The sequence below is a fragment of the Megascapheus bottae genome, chromosome 14 (assembly GCF_031878675.1).
Source record: "Megascapheus bottae isolate mThoBot1 chromosome 14, mThoBot2.hap1, whole genome shotgun sequence".
NCBI lineage: Eukaryota > Metazoa > Chordata > Mammalia > Rodentia > Geomyidae > Megascapheus > Megascapheus bottae.
The window spans coordinates 1,742,237-1,756,879 of record NC_143522.1 but is presented as its reverse complement, the minus strand read 5'-3'; the positions used below and the strand labels follow the sequence as shown (position 1 = coordinate 1,756,879).

General features: G+C 39.9%; 1 protein-coding gene and 1 pseudogene across 2 annotated transcripts in view; one reads left to right on the top strand and one right to left on the bottom strand.

Moving 5' to 3' along the window:
• Rtn1 (reticulon 1) overlaps positions 1-14,643 on the top strand; it is a 184,961-nt gene that overhangs the window by 115,171 nt on the left and 55,147 nt on the right. The gene's annotated exons all lie outside the window — the stretch shown is intronic.
• On the bottom strand, positions 11,263-14,093 carry LOC150054510 (vacuolar protein sorting-associated protein 26A pseudogene; annotated as a pseudogene). Its single transcript, XR_016537641.1, has 3 exons — positions 14,050-14,093; positions 12,573-13,790; positions 11,263-11,294 (listed from the first exon to the last, which is right to left on the bottom strand). The product of XR_016537641.1 is annotated as a vacuolar protein sorting-associated protein 26A pseudogene (transcript).

Here is a 14,643-nt window from a genome sequence, read left to right as displayed (position 1 = left end):
AAAGTTAATTTCTTATATAAGTGCCCCGGAGAACTACCATTTTGTTAAAAAACCAAAGCCAAAATAATGGACTGGGAGTGTAGCCTAGTGGTAGAGTGCTTGCCTAAGTAACATGAATGAAGCCCTGGGTTCGATTCCCCAGTATCACATACTCAGGAAAAGCCAGTGGCGTTGTGCCTCAAGTGGCAGAGTGCCAGCCTTGAGCAAAAAGTGTCCAAGGACAGTGCTAAGGCCCTGAGTTCAAGCCCCAGGACTGGCAAGAAAAAAAGCCCAAATCAAGCAAACCACCACCACCCCTTTTTCATTGTGAGTTTTCAATATTTCTGAATGGGAAATGTGCTTTGATGTGGCTCCAACTTAGGGCAGTCTTTTATCCATGACTCCCATAAGGTAGGCAGACCGGCACCAGTTATGAGAAAGGACTTCTGCAGAATTGCTAATTCCATAACACTTTGCTTGTTTGGTGTTTCACTTTCTTGGCCCAACACTATATATTTTCAGAACTAATTGTGCACCATCAGCTCATGCTACAAAAGAATACAAAGTATTTCACAAGCACTGAAAAAGAATTTTAATCATCCATTAAAGAAGGCAAGGTGTGGTTTGGCCCTTCAAATATTAACCTTTCACTTAGGATTTAAAATGTATCCTCATGATTCTATTTTTAAAGATATTTAAAATGATGATCAAAATAACATTCATAGTGTAGAGAGAATAATATAATGAACTTCCACCTATGTCAACAAAATTTAGCAGTTACTCTTTTTCATATCTGTTTTGCCTATTTTTAAAGTGATCATTTTAACGTTAACTCACAGCCATCGATACAGTTCAGCCATAAATGCTTCAATATACATCTCTAAAAACAGAATTCTCTTATATAACTACAGGGCTGTTATCATCTAACACCCAGTTCATTTTCAGATTTCCCCACTATCCCTCAAAATCAATTCTTTTGCCCTTCAATTTTAATTAGCCAATGGGAAAATATCTCTCAGCATCTATTTATCAGCTACAGTACTATAATGAAATATAGAGCAGGGGAAGTTCCCTGCAGGTTAAGATAGCTTGCACTCACTTTTATTTCATATTTTATTATGAAAGCTTTCAAACAGAAAGTGTAGCTATAATGGCAGTCTTCATTACTCACTTGTCTGTATGGTTCAAGCTTTAATTTTGTTCCTGACTTCTTGGTCTTCTTGGTGACCAGCGCTTGGTAGTTTCTTTCCATTCAGTAAGAAAATGAATGGTCCAGATGCATTACACTCAAACTGATGCATTGAATCGAAACCCCTTGGTACAACTACTCAAGGATAATAGTAATAATAATAATAGAATGAGAAGAAGTAAAGGAAAAGAAGAGGTGGAGGAGGAAGAAGAAGTGGAGGAGGAAGAGGGGAAAGGGGAGGGGAGGAAGAGAAAAGTATATGAATACTCAGTGGCTTTTTAGGTAGAATCCTTAAAATCATATTTACAAAGTAGATGTTGAATATGCTGATCACTTTACATGGCATGTAAATATTGAGTGGCTCCTGCCAGGCTATAAATATTATTGAGCCTGACATGGAGTTGCCAGTGCTTGTGAAGGTGTCCCTTGAGAGCAAGGAGCTGGGTGATTGCCACTGAAACCATCACTATGGGTTAGGTGTGAGAATGACAAGCCATCCTGTCTAAGCCTGAAACAGTTGGAACAGACAGTGTTGTTTACACCTTATGCAACATCGGTTGTATTTCAACATTATCCAAAAATATCATGCCAAGGTATTTAGAAAGGAGAAAAACAAATCTGGTTTGGAAAATGTTTGTTTGAGGGTTGCACCATTACCATGGAAATGGGAGAAGCAGATTTTCATGACTTTATCACCCTGAGCCAGATTTAAGCAGATTCCTGCATCTCTTGGTTTCCTCCCTCTACCCTCCTGTTCTGGATGGTTTTGTTAGACATAACCTTGTTTGCATAATATGAATCCATCCTTTGTATGGAAGTACATTAGGTGCTAATGCCTAGTTATTTTTAGCCAAAGGATTTAACAATGCCAGATTCATTTTTCATCTGCATGTTTTTAAATAGACATCCTGTAATCAGCCTTAACACAGAGCTCAGCCTGGAGCACAAGGAAATGTTAGTATAATATTTTAGTGCCATCTGCTGTAAGCTTCATGGCATTCAACCTTAGCTGGCTTACTTGCAGCAATTCCCTTTGCTTTTTTGGGGGTAGGGGGAGAAGGGAGGAGGTGGTACTTAGGAAATCTCTTTCTAAATCTTTCATACTGATTGGCCCTGTTTCTTCTTACTGATCACTGGGTAAGGCTGTTGCCCAAAGAATATGTTCCTTTGGCTCTATTCATTTCCTGAAGAATTCTGGTTCAGTTTGAATGGTGTGTGTGTGTGTGTGTGTGTGTGTGTGTGTGTGTGTGTGTGTGTGTGTGTGTTGCTTGTTAAGCAGTTAACTAATTCCTAGACTCAAATAACAATCTGATTCCCAGGGAGTGATCACATATTTGCCAGTGCAGTAACGTTACTGTACACATAATCACTAAGAACTGGGTACATGCTAGAATTTCTCCCAGTACTGGGGTGGGCCAGCCATGGTCTGTTATTAGAGATGACAGTATACAAAGAAACATATATAGCATGGTATTAGGTGGTGGTATAGGTAATAATCTAGTGAAATAAAAGAGAGGGAGGGAGAATGATAGATGGGGTGAAATTGATTAGGATGTGTTATAAATAGAGATGGAAATCTAATGATGAAATTTTCCCTGATGTAAGCTAATTTTAAAAGAAATAAATAGGTGGTTATTTGAAATTGGATAGGGAAGGGGGGAAAACAAGATGAGGGGTAGAGGTTGGGGGGGAGGGAAATAAGGACCAAGACATGAGAAAGGGTATCAATGTATGTGAAGTAATGCACCTTCTATCTGGTGAATATAATGTAACCCTTCTATTAATTACAATAAAAATATATGAAAAAAAGAAGTAATGTAACCAGTACTGATGAAAGTAACTGTAACTTCTCTATATATAACCGTGACAATAAAATACAATATTTATCAAAATAAAAAAATAAATTAAAAAATAAATAAATAGGCTAAGGGGAGGTATTGTAAATAGGGTGGTTAAAGAAGGCTTGATGGATGATGGAATAAGACACTGAGTAGACATCAATAACATATTAAGGTTGCTAAGGACAGCTACTGTGCTGTAAAGGCTATACTTTGAGGCTCTTATTCATGATAGACAGATCTGACTATTAGCCAAATTTAGTTATAGTTCAACATTAACCAGAAACATTACACAAGTGACAGGCTTGGTCCTTGAAAGCCATCAGAGTTTCTGCTGTCCCTTTGAAAGGAGACAGACCTGGACTTGATTCACTGCTTCAGTTCTTCAATTCAGCATAATTAGGAATAGTCAGAGCATCTGCATGTGCCCAAGCCTTTGATGAGTTCTTTTGGGGAGCACCAGAACACCATTGCTGGTTCTGCAAGAGTTATTTCATTTCATTTATTTTTTGCTTAAACTCAGGCCCTGGTCACTGTCCCCAAGCTTTTGTCTTTGTACTTAAGGCTAGCGCTCTACCACTTACACCACAGAGCCACTTCTGGCTTCCCTTCCACCCCGCTTCTGAGTAATTCATTGGAAATAGGGTCTCATGGACTTTTCTGCCCAGGCTGACTTCAAACCATCATCCTCAGATCCCAGCCTCCTGAGTAGCTAGGATTACAGGTGTGAGCTACCAGCACCAAGCTAGAGGTTACTTTACTTGAATGCTTCACAACCCTCAACTTATCACAGGGATAAAGTAAATGCATTTTGAGCACTTACATAACATCAGCTGCCATCATGATTTATTCTCACTACAAACATTTCCAATCTTAAATGCTATTGGGTTTTGGAAGTAATAAGCTATCAGCATTTACTTAATATTTTATTAGATTTTTTGTGGGTCATGGGGCCTGAACTCCCTGAGCTCTTCATCTCAAGGCTACCGCCCTACCTTTGAGCCAGGGCCCACCTCCAATTTTCTAGAGGTTAATTGGAGATAAGAGTTTCAGGTCCTTATGTGCCCAGGCTGGCTTTGAACTTTGATCCTCAGAACTCAACCACCTGAGTAGCTAGGAGTAGGTGTGAGCTACCTTGCCCCCGCTTACTATTTAAATGGTCATTTGGAGCTGAGCATTGACCATGGTCAGTTGACTAATATTGCTGTCATTAAAAATGCAGAAGATTCTCAGTTCAGGTGATGAGAGTCCCAAAAAGCCCGTGTGGATTCCTGTGTGTGTGTGTGTTCATGAGAATGCCCACACATGCACACATGTTCATATAGTCAAGAATCAAGTCTTAGCCACTGCATGGGAGTTACTGGCAATGTTTAATGAGGCCACAAGATGCAGTCATTGTCCACAAGGCATTTGTAGGGATTTGCGGAGAATAAGTTAAAGCACTACAGGAATGAAAAAGGTATGCTACTGACTTATGCGGCAGTGATAGGCGCATGTGTATTTTGACTTTCCTGTGCCTCTACATCTTCCAAAAAATGCTAGGACAAGGAGAGAAGTATTAGCAGAATAATGAGTCTCTCCTTATCTTACTTGAGGGAGAAAGGTGGAGCTATCCTAAAGTAATGACAGTATTTGTTTTGGCTTATTGGGAAATGAGACACATAAAAAGAATTGTTGCTTTAATAGCTGCAGTATCATTATCAGATGCAGTGATTGTATACCAGTGGGAGGAAAGCAACTAGAATACATTTCCTCCCTGATTGTGTGCTTCTAGTTGGATTTACTGCATGAGAGATTCAGTTGCCCAATGAATATAAACCCTTCTATCCACCATGACTGAGAGAGCATGGAGTAGCTGCAGGGTCGGGGGAAGGGAGGTGGCTGGGAGTATTCTATATTCTCTCAGACTCCCTCTACTCTCCTCCTAGGAGCCTGTGGTAGTCTGCATGGAAACAAAAAGTAAAATTGAGTTTGGGAATAGAGAGAAGCTGTTGAATGTCCTATTTATCTTCTGCTCTTCAGAGAGCTTTTTAATAAGGAAACTCTGGGCACACAGGAGAGACTTAAGCCCATCTGATTTCCCTGACTGCCTATAAGACTTTAATTCAGTTGAGCACTGTTTTTCAGAGCCAGAAAATTATTTGTTGGGCTAACAAAAGCTGTAAAAGCTGATTCTTGCTGAGTGCTTGTATCCATGATCCAGCTTTCTGATTACCCACATCTTCCTTTCCTCAGCCCAATATGCTTGCTTGGCATCAAGATGACAGTCTGTGGTCTGTGGCACAGCCTCAGTGAGAGGTGGGTTTTCTTACAGATCACAGTGTTGAGGGAAAGCAGTAGCAGCATCAAGTCAGACTCCAGGGCTGGCACTGGCTGTCCCCAGCTGCTCTGTCTCATCCATAGCCTTCTCTTTCCATTTCAATGGTTGGCAGTTTGGTTGTTTCTCTAATATTCTTTATATCTACACTATATCAAATAGAACCATGCTGAATTCAAAAGAGAGGAAGCTAACCATTCCTTCACTGTAATGGGGAGAGCCTGACAAGAATGCCCTCTAGTGTGTAGGTGCTGGTGACCTCAGGCCTCTGAAGCTTTGAATGCTCACTGCAGGGTGACATCAGGCTTCCAAAACTCAGGGTATTTCTGTTTGTACTCCTGATGGCAGATGGACCATATGTGTCTGTTGATCTTTCACACCAGCCTCCCGAGACATAAGGAGGCAGGAACAGTGTTAAATATTGCATGGAATGTGGGGAAATGTTACATAGTCTTTACAGTGGATCTTTGAACCTGGCAGAGGACTGACAATTCTTAGAGATGTTCTTAAGGGGTTAGCATTCAGGGATTTTATTTTTTTTCCTAGAACCGCCAAACACCTTGTTAAACAAAACATTTTGTTAAGCAAAGATCCATAGTTGCATAAACGGGCATGGTGGCTCACACCTGTAAACCTAGCTACTTAGGAGGCTGAGATCTGAGGATCAAGGTTCAAAGCCAGCCCAGGCACTAAAGACCGGGAGACTCATCTCCAATTAACCACTAGAAAATGGGAAGTGGGACTGAGGCTCAAGGGGTTAGGGCAGTAGCCTTGAGCTGAAGAGTTCAGGGACAGCATCTAGACCCAGAGTTCAAGCCCCATGACCTCCCCACCCCCCAAAAAGAAGATCCATAGTTCCTTTTATGTCAGTGGTCTGTGACTCAAATATGAGAGAGAGAGAAAGAGACAGACAGACACAGAGAGACAGAGAGAGAGAGAGAGAGAAAGAGAAGAAATGCTGAACTAGAGTGTTTCTCCACAGTGCCATGCTGTTGGATAATCTCAAGAGCTCCAACTCTGTGGATTCAGATCTGACATGAGCCCAGCCTGGATCTCCAGTGGTTATGAGATGCTATCTGACTGAGCATATTAATGATTATCATGAGTGTTTGGTACACAATAGAAATTTCAATGAAATCATTCTGTGTAACATACTGGGTGGTTTGTTTATCTGACAAATATTGCTTCATCTCCTTGGCTAGCCGCTGTGTGAGGCACTTGAGATCCTCCAGTGACAAAACAGATATTTCCCTATTTTCATATGGGAAAAGACATAAACCAGTAAATGTAACACAGTAAATAGGACACAAAACAAATAGGGTTAGAGGGATGGGAGGAAGGGCAGGTCCTTATATGAGTTGGCTGGGAGACAGTACTCATTGTGAAAGTGAGTTGAGCAGAGATTTAAGGAAGAACAACAGCTGAGCCAAGTGGATAAATACCTGGAAAAGTGATCTCTCCAGAGGGAGAAGCTGCCCAGGGGCCCTGCTGCCATAGTTGTCTGACATTTTCATGGAAGGAGGAAGCCAGACAGGGAGAGGCCTGCTGGGGTTGGAAGGTAGAGACCAGAGCATTTGGAGGGGAGAAGGGAGAGTGAGGAAAGATCAGTTCGATCCAGGGCAGGTCAGCCTGGGTCTCCTAGAACTCTTATTCAGCATGTACTCAAGTCCCCAGAAGGACCTTAGTAGGGGAGGGACTAGTCTTTCACACTTGAGTTTTGTGTAGTAAATAGCTGTGCAAGACAAGGAAGATGTTGGGAGAATTTTAGGGGCTCTTGCATGAAGCTGATTGAAAGATGGCATTTTGGTGTTAGTAGTAGAGCTTGAACTATGTTGCTCTCCTTTTGCTTTTTCACTCAAGGTTGGGTCACTACCACTTGGGTGACAAGTGCATAACCACTACCTCAGCTATTGTTGGAGATGGGGTTTTATCAACTTTTTCTCCCGGTAGGCCTTAAACCAGGATCTTCTTGATCTCCCCCTCCCAAGTAGCTAGGATTAAAGGTGTGAGCCACTAAATGCAGCTAGTTTGTTGGTATTTTTTTTTATTTTTGCCCATCCTGAAGCTTGAACCCAGGGCCTGGGCACTTTCCCTGAGCTTCTTTTGCTTAAGGCTAGTGCTGTACTACAGCACTTTTTTTTTTTTTTGGCCAGTCCTGGCCTTGAGCTCAGGGCCTGAGCACTGTCCTTGGACTTTCTCAAGGCTAGAGCTCTACCACTTGAGCCTCAGCACCACTTCCAGCTTTTTTCTATGTATGTGGTACTGAGGAATCGAACCCGGGTCTTTGTGCATGCTAGGCAAGCACTCTACCACTAGGCCAAACTCCCAGCCCCACTTTTTTTTTTTTGGCCTTTTCTGTGTATGTGGTACTGAGGAATCAAACCCAGGGATCTTGCATGTCAGGCAAGTACTCTACCACTAAGCCACATTTGCAGCCCATGTTTGATTAATCTCACTGATCAGAGAGTTCGGAATCAGAGAATTTCAGGGTTGGAAGTAACCACTATTAAAATGGAAGAAGTTTGTTTCCTATATTCATGTTACTTATCTACTAATTTGGGGGTACCATGTAGGCCCCTAAAAAGTATCCTATTATGTTTGAATCTTTACTTCCAGATCCTATCTTACCTATCTGCCTTCAACTGTCACAGAGTGCTTTTGTTGCCATATACCATGTATCATTATATCCTCTAGCTCCTCCAACCTCAGTCCAAGTATTAGATTTCCAAACAAACAAAAAATCTTCCTGAGAAATGTGAACTAGAAAACAGCAAAATCCATCACTTTTTACATGGATATGTATTTGTCCTGATGCAACCTATGGATATATGATCTATTTTGTAGCCATATCACACTGGTGACTTGTATTAACCTACTAAATACCTATTTCTTACCTGTGACAACAATGTTACATTTCTTCTATCTTCTATTCCTAGGTTTGATCTTTTGGATAGGAGTGATATGCCTTGCATTTTATCTATGTTAATCTTCATCTCATTAGGTTTGCTCATTTTTTTTCTTTAAAACATTTGAAAGTATTCTCTCACTCAATATATTTGTTGTCTCTACAAAGGGGGAAACATATACATCAAATACTATAAAATAATAGGTATAACAGCAAAGGCATGAACAAAGAACACAGAGAAGCCATTAATTATCTGAATTGTTTAATGATGCATACCAAAATGAGGTGAGATTTGAGCCAACCTGAGTTATTTATAAAAAGATTATTAAGAGAGTCTGTTCATTAATCAAAATTTATTCATAAACAAACAAAATATCACTTTCCTGGTGTCTTTTCCCTTGGGGAGCAAACAGATCAACAAATTTTGTTTACAGAACCAAATCCATACTTGTGTATCCATTGGCTATTTTACAACGTGACAACAATGTCATACTTTTAGCTTGGCTTTTTTTTTTTTGGCCAGTCCTGGGCTTGAGCTCAGGGCTGAGCACTGTCCTTGGACTTTCTCAAGGCTAGAGCTCTACCACTTGAGCCTCAGCACCACTTCTGGCTTTTTGCTACGTATGTGGTACCGAGGAATCAAACTCGGGTCTTCGTGCGTACTAGGCAAGCACTCTACCACTAGGCCAAACTCCCGGCTAGAAAGCTTTTGTCAGTGTTTCATATGTTTTGGGACCAAAACAGGAAATTCTGAAAAATCTGTTCCTTGACCAGATGGGTGGTCCTTTACTGCTGTGTAAGACTTGCCTCTTAGAACAATGCTTGCCCAGATTTGGCACTCCTGCTTCTTAAACTAGTCTTACAGTCTTAGGCCATGAGAGCCACAGTGAGTTTTATAACTTGCTAGAGACAGATTGACAATAAATGGCTGCCACGCCTGAGGAGCTGCTCCTGAGCTGCAGTGAATGGCATTTCCCATTTCCTCTCTCTACAAAGGCTATCAGATTTTATCTTTTAGAATGTGGGAAAAAAGCAACAACCAGCAAGTAAAAAGAGTCTCTTTCTCCCAACAAAGACCTGAGACTATAAAAGCACTTGTCCACTTACTAAACTGTGGTTCCGACCTTTGTAAGTGGTGTCTTGGCCTTAGAAATGATGAGTGTCTTGGGCAGTAGGCCACCTGAAGAGACCAAGATAATGCTGCTGTGGACCACGCCATTCATTTAGTTGAGTGCATTCATGCTATATAGCAATGACCTTATTAGTTCAAAGCAAAGTCTTCTTTCCTTCTACCTCAACGGAGAGGTATATGGCTTTGTCTTACTGCAGGCAAGTAAATGCAGGCATTAAATTTCTGTTGACAGTAGAAAGGTAAGACTTAGAAAAGTAACTGATGGGCCGGGAGTTTGGTCTACTGGTAGAGTGCTTGCCTAGCATGCACGAGGACCTGGGTTCGATTCCTCGGTACCACATACATGAAAAAAAAAAGCCGGAAGTGGTGCTGAGGCTCAAGTGGTAGAGCTCTAGCCTTGAGAAAGTCCAAGGACAGTGCTCAGGCCCTGAGTTCAAGCACAGGACTGGTAAAAAAAAAATTAAAGTAACTGCTCTGACTTCCACAAAGTCACCTGCTAAAAATATACAAATTTCTTGGCAGCCAGGAATAAAATGAGACTCCCCAAAAGTTAAATACATACACACTCACACACACACACACACACACACACACACACACACACATATATTTGTTTGTATATATAATACTTGGAATCATATCAACAGATCATTGCACATTTTTCAATTTTAGTTCAGTGAGTAAACTGCTAGAATTTCTGTGATGTGCATATATACACATATATTGTGTAGTTCTACCCATTAAATATATTAATATATCTCAAAATAGTGATGATATAATATTTCTCAGGGAAACAATTTTTTAAATTTTAATATTTTATATTTTGTTAAATTTTTGAATTTTAATGTTTTATTTGTTCATTTTCATTTAATATTATTTTCTATTTTATAATATTTTATATTACCTAACAAATAATATCTTATACCATTTCAGTATGTCTCACTGAAAAATTATTGAGCTATGTAATAATCTGTAGATATTTGATAATTTTATATTCTCATTATGTATTACATTTCTTTACTCTTTGGTGCATGTTTTTCAATTTCAGCACACTTCCAGTTATTCTACTCATATTTTTCTTGTTTCCAAACCTTCAACATTAATATTTTCTTGTTTTCTAGTTTTTATCTTCTCACCTTACCATCCCCATTAGGTCATTTTAATGTACAAACAAGAAAATTCACTATTGCTGGTACAGAGTTCAATATGTTTTCAAAAATATAAGTGACAATACTATGACTGCACCAACATATAACATGAAATGATCAATATAACATACAATCCAGTAATATAAAAGCAGTATGTAAAATTAATGTTATGAAATCATGTATTATTTAACTATGCTATGCAATCAAGATAATACAATATTAGATTGTCATAAAATGCTATCACTACTATAAAATAGTAACATAAAAACTATGCCCATCTTCTGTAAGAATTTACTTTTTATAGTAACCATAGTAACCTTTACCTGGGCCTCTTTCCTGGGAACCAGCATCCCTACGCGTTTGGGCTACTTCCCAGAAGCCTCTGTCTGGCCTACAGTTATCCTTGGAGAGAATGCCACCCAATTGTCCCAAAGCACGTTTTAGAGGACAGGAGCCTCATTTCTCCAGGTGGAAGTGGCCAGGTCTTTAGATAGGAATTATCTCCAACTCACCATTTACACTACTCTTGTACAAAAATGACAAGCAGGAGTCATTGCCCAGGCCTGCAGGCTCTTGCAGATGCTGGATATTGGGTTGTGGTGACATAACCCACTTGGTAGTGGAGAAGGCACCCCACCTCTCCTTGGACTGACTCCATGTTGTGTTCAGGCTTTATCTCTTCAAACTTTTCTCCCCCTCCATAACTTCCATCTTCATGGGAAGTCTGAGGTGTTCTCAGCAGCGGTGTTCTGGACAGCATCTTGTCCTGGCACTCAGTGCCCTCCCCTGCAAGGCACAACAGCAGCTCATGGTGGGTCCATCAGGACGATCCCTCTGCAGGAATTGAATTTCTTGCAGTAGTTTCTTGTCTGCAGCGATTTGCTTTTCTGTTTCAGATTCTTTATTACACACGGTTTCAGGCTGATTAAAAATGACTGCTTTTCAAAAACCTGAATATTTTCAAGATTAGTGCATGGAAGTGATCATGAATATTTGGCATTATAAAATTTTGAAACTCCAAAGAGCCTCTGTTTGATAGATAATGATGTCATGTATAGTTGTTCCAGCACATAGTATGTGAAACCTTTGGCCTGTAAAAAAGTTGACTACTGACTTATTGTATCAATTTACCATAGTAGTAAAATAGTAACTAACTTACGTCATTTAGCTTACTCATAAGGTTAACTGACAATTTGCACTGAAGCATAGTAAAACGATGGGTACAAAAACCGGTGAACTGTGTTAATTCAAAGTAATTTCCACATCTCAGGCATTATGTTGGTTCCCACAATCCACATTTAGGGTATTTGCCAGCAGACTCCATGCATATAAAGGGAGAATGGTGATCTTTTCTATATTGAACAAATTTAGTATTAAAAGAAAAATAGGCCAGGTGAAGTTTACACATGACTCGGTACTAGTCAAAGCACCAGATATGCACATAATATTGTCCATGTCTATATAACTGCATATTCATACTGGACTTGCTTAGACCACTTTCCCACATTCTCTACCAAAAACTGAATACAAAGTTGAGAAAATGGTAGTTACATACACATGGCAAAAATATTCCTTAAGTTAAAATATACATTTCAAAGAATGTATGAAGTAAATACATGCTTTTAATAAGTTCTAATATGCCAACATATGCAACATTCACATTATAACAGGCATGGTACTGCAGCAAATTGGCTACTTAATATAGAGGAAAGAGTGCCACAAGACATTCCACATACTTCCTTGGCAAAAAATTAATATTCAGACTACATAAAACTCCAAAAGAGATAAAATGAAAGAAGCCATGCAATGGGAGGCCCACAAACACCTGCGGTGAAATATTCCATATACATGTTTGGAATGCATATGTAAATATATAATTCTCAAAAATATTGAGAAGGCATGTTTTTATAACTGTAGGATATAAGGGCCACTCAGATTTCCTCATTCTACTTGACCACAAAATGGTAATTTTTTGCATGAAGAGAATAAAGCAGTGTGGAAAAGGCGACTTAACATCAACATTATTCAGAAAGAAAGCAAAGATATAAATACCAGATTACTCACATGAAAATTCTTCAATGTCTATGCTGATGCATATGAGTGTTTATTGGTGTTCAGTTTTAAGAAAGCAGTAGTATTGCAAAAGAAAGCACAATTTAAAAAATGTATAAAATACATGAAGAACATTTAGCACTGGAACATGCAACACTGCAAGGTCAAAGGAAGACTATAATATATGGAATTTTGGCCCTTTCCTGCTATAGGCTGTAAACCATCTTGAACCTGCTGAATTTAAAGATTATGGCTTGTTGTTCATTTCTTCCTATGCAGTTCTCATATCAGGCTGTTCAGCAGATGTCTGTAATTCTGGAGATTCAAATCATGGTAAAAATTTGTTCTGTTTTTCAGAAGCTTTTCTCCATAAAATTTCCTGCTGCTTGGAGTACCTTCTGTCTTTCTCATTAACAAGCACTAGATTCCAAAAATTATATTATTGAAAATTTTCTGTTCATAGATCTCATTGTTTTGAAGTGGATTGTACCCTACTAAAAGCAGTCTTGTTTGAATAGATTCACCTTTAACTTGTATACTATTATTTCATATTTGGCAATTGTTTCTGTTTCTGTTATGGTACTGGTCCTCTTTTTTAATCAGCTGTAATTCCTTGTGTTGTATTTTTATTCTTACAAGTAAGAAGTACGTTTTCTTGACAATCATATCCTTTAAATGATACTTTGATTTTTATAATCAAACTATCTTTAGACAATCTTAAATATACCCACTTCCATCTTCATAGAGTTGTTAACATCAGGATGGGTGGCAAGATGAGGAACGATGTGTCATATTTTTTCCAGCAAGTATGTCAATCACTATCATCACCTTAAAACTGCAAGTGGACATTGCACCAATGTAAGACTCATGTGGCTTTTCAACTTGCATAAATTCAAACTCATAACTCATGCTCTGAGTCAGTTCACCAGGTAGGGCTGGTCCTTTCACTAGATGTACAAATGTGTGACCATTACTCTTGTTACTGAAAACTTTTACCTACAAATTCAATTCTAATTTCTTGGCATTCTTGCCTCTTTCCAGGTTGCTTAAAGGCTAGGTTGATCTTTCCTAAAACAAATTCTCCATCAAAGAAGACAGTGTTTTTCTACTTTGCCATCTTTGACTATAATTTCTGCCACTTTCCTGGTTTGCTTATCATTAAGGACAACATTGATCTCAAAAATAAGACAAAAATGCTGCCAAAGAAATTCATTGTGAGGGGGCCCAAACCTGGCCTAGTGGTAGAGTGCTCGCCTAGCATGCAGGAAGCCCTGGGTTCGATCCTCAGTACCACATACTCAGAAAAAGCCTGAATTGGTGCTATGGCTTAAGTAGCAGAGTGCTATCCTTGAGCAAAAAGTGTCCAAGGACAGTGCCCAGGCTCTGAGTTCAAGCCCCAGGACTGGCAAAAAAAAAAAAAATTCATTGTGAAAGTTACCACCACCACCACATCATCCTCAGGAGAACAGGACCATTCCAGGAGGCCTACGGCACCCCACAGCTGGTTTTTTTCTGTCTTCTTTGCTCAGCCATTCTAGGACATTCCTACTCCAGGAGAATGGGGAAGGGGGGTGCACATTCCTAGGCTCTGTGAAATTACCTCCAGCTATTTACTTCCTGCAGGATCTCAGGATCCCCAGATCTCCAAAATCAGCTTTATTATTTCTCAATCGCCATGCAGCGCCTCCACCTCCCTCAACTGCTGATAACAATGTGAGCCAATAGAGTGGAATGCCAGCAGTACTAGGCAGCTAGAATGTGGGCGTGACCTCAATTCTTGTCTCCCATTGGTCAGAGAGAAACATGAACCAAGGGGCATGGCCAGAGCCTTGTGATCCAGGCAGAATGGGTGGAGTTATGATGGGAACTACTGCCATCCATCCTGCGCAGAGCTGCACCAGCTCTAGCTCAGTGCTTTCACAGCTGTGCCAGAGACTGTTTGACCATGTCTTCCATCACACAGCTATAGGCACCAAGTGATCATGAGAAGGTATTCTCAGGCCATGAGACCCTCTTCCGTTATGGACTATCAGGGTGTGGGGGGTGTGGGGGGTGTGGGGATCAGACCTCAGAGCTTAGGTAC